This window comes from Chiroxiphia lanceolata, chromosome 3, assembly GCF_009829145.1.
Source record: "Chiroxiphia lanceolata isolate bChiLan1 chromosome 3, bChiLan1.pri, whole genome shotgun sequence".
NCBI lineage: Eukaryota > Metazoa > Chordata > Aves > Passeriformes > Pipridae > Chiroxiphia > Chiroxiphia lanceolata.
Genome location: NC_045639.1, coordinates 100,837,249 through 100,844,080, shown reverse-complemented (window position 1 = coordinate 100,844,080; position 6,832 = coordinate 100,837,249).

The window sequence follows — 6,832 nt, the reverse complement described above, 5'->3', positions numbered from 1 at the left end:
GTTGCATGGAGGAGGACATGTGAAGACTGTAAGAGGTAGGATGAACACTAATAAATGGCTGATAGTGTGAACACTGGTGAGGTACACCTTTCAGTAGTTTGTAACAAAGCTTATACCAGTTGGGGTTTGCAAAAGTTGCTTCTTAATATTCTTTAGTAGTCAGAGAATGAACAGTCTCTTGAACTGGTCACACACTAAGTCATGTCTTCTTTTGGGTCACTACTCCCATTGAAGTCAAACTGATGGTAAACTGTAAACGGAGAAGTCAATACCGTATGCAAAATAAAGTATCCATCCTCCTGTACCTCCTGCCTGCCCCCACTGAGCAATAGGAATAGAAAGAGATCAGGACTGGTTTCCTGTCAAAATGTGGTATTAGGCTGTAATCCTAGAATGAAACAGCTAAAGTAATTCAAATTAATTTCCTTTGGAGACCATTTTCTGAATGGCACTTTAGGTGCACAAACTGCAAGAAGGCTGCAGTGCTGCATACAGATGATAAATCTTTCTCTGTTATTCAACTAATCAATTGCTTTTTTTTGGGTCAATGGTTGTATGACATTATTTAACAGAGGACAGCTAAGTCCATATAAATAATTTAAAAAGCAGAAAGAGATCGTGTACTTGCTGTCTTAAACAATATGATGAAATTTAATAATAAACCATTCAGTACCACTCTCAGTTGTTCTTACAACCTGTCCTACAATGTTTTACTATCAATTATCATGCCAAATAGAATATGATATTCCTATTTTTCCAGTGCATGGGCATGAGCACTTACATCAGCTTCCATGATAAAAATATTTGGCTTAAAAATTATTTTAACAAATCGTGAATTGTTTCTAGTCATATCAAATTCAATGCCACAAGATAAACAAAATGGTTTCAGGAATACTTTTGATGCAATGCTTAATGTATTCATAGTAATAGGAAACTAAAATTGTTATTTTTTAAATGCATGTGCCATGGAACTGAGAAATATTTTAAGACAAAAAAATACTGTGTCTTTGCTACTTTTTGACTGATACGATGCCCAACAAAGTTGGTAGAAATTCTCTTCTGAGCAGAGATAGCAGGAGGGCACTGCAGTCCTCTTCCTTTGCCATGATTTCTGTATAGCTACACATGCATTGTGTCACTGGTTTTAATTGGCCCTGTTACCTGTCAGGGTAAGTTATTCTTCAGATCCCCTTTTGCATTTCAGGTGCATGCTACCATCAGGGTGTCTCTGTGCTGAGTACTGCGGCTGCTCAGCCCCTGGCGCTGGGACACATGCACTCGGATGAGGGGCTGAGACATGTGGAATTGTGCAAGGGCTGGTGCCAGGGATGTCAGAACCAGTAACCAGCCTGGCATTATGGGCTTGGGGGAAACCACCCCCTGGGACTGCAGCTGTGCTGCGGGACTGAAGACAGGTTGTGTTGCAGACGTATAGTAATGCTTAAAGTCTGGCTGTGCTGTCAGAGCATCATGTCTCGTGTTTCACAAGAGAATTGTATGCAGTCTTCGGGCCTTTCATGTCTTATGTTTTATCCTGAGACCCATTTCCTTTTGAAAAGACAATAAAAGGGGTCTAGTGGGTAGGATTTTTTTCCTAGTAGAAGAGAAATTTTTCAGACTTTGCATGCAAATTGTTGGAAAGAGGGGGAACACTGTTACATAAACTTGAAGCATGAGAAATGCAAATATATTCTGTAAATGATGTGTTTGTTTGAATGAGTGATCACAATCAAACAATACATCTTAATTGTTTTCTTTTCTTTAGAATAATCTTACAGTCCTGCAAAAAGTAATGAGAACACCATTAAAACAGTCTCCAAACTTTATTGTTGTAGTTAAGACTTTAGTGAGAATATGTGCAAACAGTTACTGTCACAAAATCAAAGTTACTGCATCCATAATAACCACAGCCTTGCCACTTTGCCAAAAATGAAGAGATTCTATATCTATACAAATGGTTTAAAAGACCAGTGGTGGGAAATTCTCTTAATTACTTACCTGTAAAAATATGAGTTGCTGGCCAAAAAAAGAAAGTGTAAATTTTTAGTTGTTGCTATTGACTTATACTGTTACATAGAACTACCTCTGAGTTGACACTGTATTTTGAAAATTGATTTTTTTTGGGGGGGACTCCCAAAACTTTCTGTTTGCATTAAATCTCTGTTGCCCTCTGATGCATCCTCTCCTCCTTAGTGGTTCTTTTAAATTCCAAGGTGCTATGTGCTACCCCTGGCACAAATGTGTATTTCCCAGTGGAACTTCCCATGCTGATAGGGTTGGAGAAAAGGCAGTGCACAGTCCTGGCTTGATTTACATCTAATGATGCGAGCAACTGTCGCATGGGATACACATCTAAGAAAGTAATTCAGGTGGTATCAGAGTGCAGGAGGTGTTTTCGTTATACAGAGTTGGTTTCAGTATATTATAAGAGGAAGAGGCTCTATTTAGTATTCAAGGAAGGATGGCAGATTGGAAGTTATGTTTGGGATGGGCTCTTGTCACTACTGAAAATAACTGTGGAGTCTCCAGGGAGTCTATTCAACTCTGCTACATCTATGTTAAAAGGAAACCACGTCAATTGTACTCAAGAACTTGGATGAGTTTCACAAAACCACTTCAGCATGACTTAGTGTTTTCTCAATTTTAAAGAGTGCTGTACCTTCTTAGTACAGGATAGGGATATGAAAAGTAAATAAACCATTCCTGTATCCAGGATGAAGGGAAAGAAGTGGATTAGGAGGAGCATGGAAAAATATACTGTAAATATAAGTTTTACTGCATGTAATGGCTACAGTGCTGGCTTTGGGGATCAACTTTCCACTGTCCTGCTCTGTGGGCTGCAAAGTGACTGTAAAAGTCTGCTCAGAGTGACCATGTCTCACAGTCTTTGCACAGATTTAAATCTGTGAGACGGCAAAGAATTTGACCCAGGTATGGGTTATACACAAGTACTCAGTAGAGTCCATTTGAGATACAGGAGGTTTCCCTGCTCAGAGCAAACAAGATCTGCAACCCACTCAGAAGCTGCTCCACTTAATTGTTCCATACTTTTCTTGGCCAAAATCTTTTTCCTTGTGTCTGAAAGAACACCTTTAAGATTAACCATGGAAAATGATTTTTAAGATGCCTTATTTGCCCTTGACAGAAAAACTCTCTGTTGGGAGACATTGTGTCACAAAATTGGAGCTGTGGTTCAGGCTTGGTCATGCTGCTCCTAACTTTTCCCTGCATGACTGCACTGTGGCTTGAATTGATCACAGCAAGTAGATTGAAGCTGTTAGTTCATTTAATTGTCAGTTCTGTGTCTGTGCAGTAAGTCAGTCAATGATTCTTCTGAAGTGACTGCTGCTGCATCACACAGCTGCTCACATGGCCATTGAATGTGTATTGATGAGGCTAATGTAGTCACTGAGCCAGGTTCACATCTAGCAATGTCACAGCTCTCCACATATCGACCATGATGGTGATTTGTTCTGCAGTAGTGTCCTGAAAGCCTGGGCAGTGTCAGAATCCAATGTACGAGTTACTAGATAGGATGATAGAGGCTACATGAAACTGAAGAAGCTACATGAAACTTGTGAGAAGACAGTAAACAGCAAAACCAATGGTGCTGATGGTGGTACAGAATGCACAGGCTAGTGTTACAGTCATTTAGATGTATCATCACTTGAGATGCCTTAAAATAGCAAATTTAGTAATTATTTTTAAATATTGAGCTTAACAATAACATTTTAATTAAAAAGAACTTTATAATGAACTTTGCTGGCCATTCTGAACCAGAAAAACATACATGATTAATTTTTATGAACCAAGTGATAGGGGAGTTTTGATGAATATTTGAAAGACCAGTAGCAATCTTAAAAGTTAGTCTAGGGAAAATTTTCATTTGTCCTGATTTCAGCAGTGGACCTGTAACACATCTGGAAACATCTTGTAGAAAACAGCTGTTAGGTCACCAGTCCACCTCACCCTGAAGATAGGTAACTGTATTCTGTCTTGAGATGTGTTTTCATGTTACTTTGAAAGCTAATATTAATTTAACCCTATTTTACGTCTTTTCCATCTCTGATGCTGCTGTTAATAATCTCTGCCTCTTAGATGGTTTTTAGCCTACCAGCATTTGTAGACTAATCACTTCTGATCACTGACAACCTCAGCTCTATATGAAGTATTGATATAGAGATGAAAGGCTGTGTATTCCATTAGCGACCCTTCTCTGCATTCTTTACATCTAAAAAAAATTATTTTTCTCTATAGGCTCTTTTTTTCCCCAAGATTGCTCTCTCTTTGTCAATCATTTTCCTTAAAAATGTCTTTGAGACTTATCCTGGGAGCACCATGGTCATCTTCATCAAAGAACAAGAAAGCAGAACAATCTGTGGCATCAAAGAAATATTCCTCATATGTACAGTTTAATAAGATGGGATTCATGCAACATCTCAGAATAACTAATTTCTTTTAGAGCAGAGGCATTCCAGTGTTATTTATGTTGATAATCATTCCATCATTCTAAGAATTCTTCTAGAAAACAGGATTCTGTGTGTAAACTGAAAACTTCACATTTCTGGGGGGACAGGTCAGTCATGATATTTACTGTTGTAGAAGTGATCTGGGTCAATGATAAGTTGTTTGCGACCACCTGGCACCAGCCAGAGAAACATGTCTTGGGTGTATTGGGGAGAAATTATACAGTTGCATATTTTTTATGCTGAGATCAACTGTGGGGCCATGAACAAGAATTAGTTCTTTCTCAGAATGAAAGACGAAAAAAGAGTGTGTACCGTTGGGCACCACTGGAGCAGTACTTACTTAGCTAATAACGGTACTAAGCCTATGGAAATGTTGGGAGTAAGTCCTGTTTCCCTGCTGCTTACTGTGCTGAAGCAAGACCATTATAAGACCATTATTTTGTAAGAATAAGGATTGATAATATGAATAAGTATTTTTGGATCAGATTGCACTGAGCATTGGAAATTTCTCACAGTTAATGATTCCTCCAGCTAGTCATTCATTGCCAGAAAAGCCTTCTTTATTGATTATTATTGCATATTAATGAATCTATCAGATATTTATTTTGCAAATTTCTTGGTTAAATTTTCTTTATTGATTTCTCCCAGGGGTAAATGAGCTGCAGAAGTTAAAATAGGCAGTCCTCTTCTGCTAGGTCTGGATATTTAAATGTATTTTCAAAATATCAGCTTTATTACAGGAGAATTTGGAACAGGCATTTGGATTCCAATTACATAGTGGATTGCAATACTTTTTATTATATAAGGATTAATTTAGAAAACAGCTGGATGGACTATGTCAAGAATACTAGCATGAAGGGAATCACAGGAGGGCAAATTTCCAGAAAAATTCTAGATGCCTGTCATCAGAATTGTCCGGGAAGAAGTCAAAGCTCTGTATGCAAATGAAACTGCACATTTCCAGCCACCACTGTTGTGTGTGTAAATGGAAGTTTAGGAGGCATAAGTTTAGTAGGTCTCTTTAAATTGACTGTGCCAATATCTGAGAGGTGATTGGATGAATTTTTCAGTGTTCCAGCTACTGCTTATAATTGTTGCTTCACATTATAAACAAAGCCATTAACTGAAACATATCTACATTTACTGAAATGAGTTTCATTCATTGAAGACATTGGGGCACATTTAATGCCTTTTTGCTTTGTATAAAGACAACAATAAATCTTGCACATTTGCTAATATTTAAATCAAGCTTCAAGTTAACCTAAATGACTACTTTGATGAAGAAGCAGGCTTTATACATTCAACTAAAACCTCTCTTTTTACATAAACATTTTTACTGTAGGTTTATTGTTGATAGGACCTCGTATAAAGACAGTGCCTTCAGGAAGAAACACTGGAATTTTTGGGATTTGTTTAAACAAATGTATAAGGATATGTTGTGACTATGTTGCCTCACATGCAGTCGGATCAAATGGACTTGAAATACTGATAGACTAAACCTACAATAAAATTCTCTAATATTTCAGTGAACATGGTCATATGTGAATCTGCTTCAGAATGAAGCTCGTAATCCTGGACCTCTTTTCAGGAGAGGCTGAATATATGTATGAAGATGCTTCATAAAACAAATCATAATAGAGGACTTGTTACAGAGCATGGTATTACATACTATGCTGGGTTACTTTTGGGGCAGCACAAGGCTACACAGGAAGATGTAATTTAGTCTTATGCACGTGTATCAGGATTTACATAATTCAATTCTATTGCAGTTAAATTCTATGGTAAAACTAACCTGTGGATCGAACAATAATTGCAATGAGGGGGGATGATCATGTAGTGATTTTATTACCTTGTCCTGCAGATAAAAAAAGACAAAATATCAAATGTAAGATGTTTGCAGAGTTACCGTCACTTCTCAGGTTCTATCATATTTTGGTTACAAATTTAAGAAATTTAAACTTGACATAACAAGTGTCGGCATTAAAATATTGCTGTTTGCTTCTTTGTAGTTGATTCAGAATAAAGTGTAGTTCTGAACTGCTGGAGAATTAAGAACATTTGAATTCACCAAATTCTATTTTGGAAGCACTTATTGGAATGGCTGTTTTTTACACAATCAGTTGCTATATAAATCCCAAATAGGTTCTAAAATATAGGCTAGTCATTACCTAGCAAGAATTGTTACAACTGATTATCTTTATGCCCACACTATCAACTTCAGAAACCTACTTTTCATACAAATACTTTTATGTGAATTTTCAGACAATGGGCACAGTAATTCAAGGCTTGCTGCCTTCGTTTGAAAGTTAATTTGGATGAAAGTAGGGTTTGCATTTAAAGTGCAAAAGCTTTTCCTGCATAAG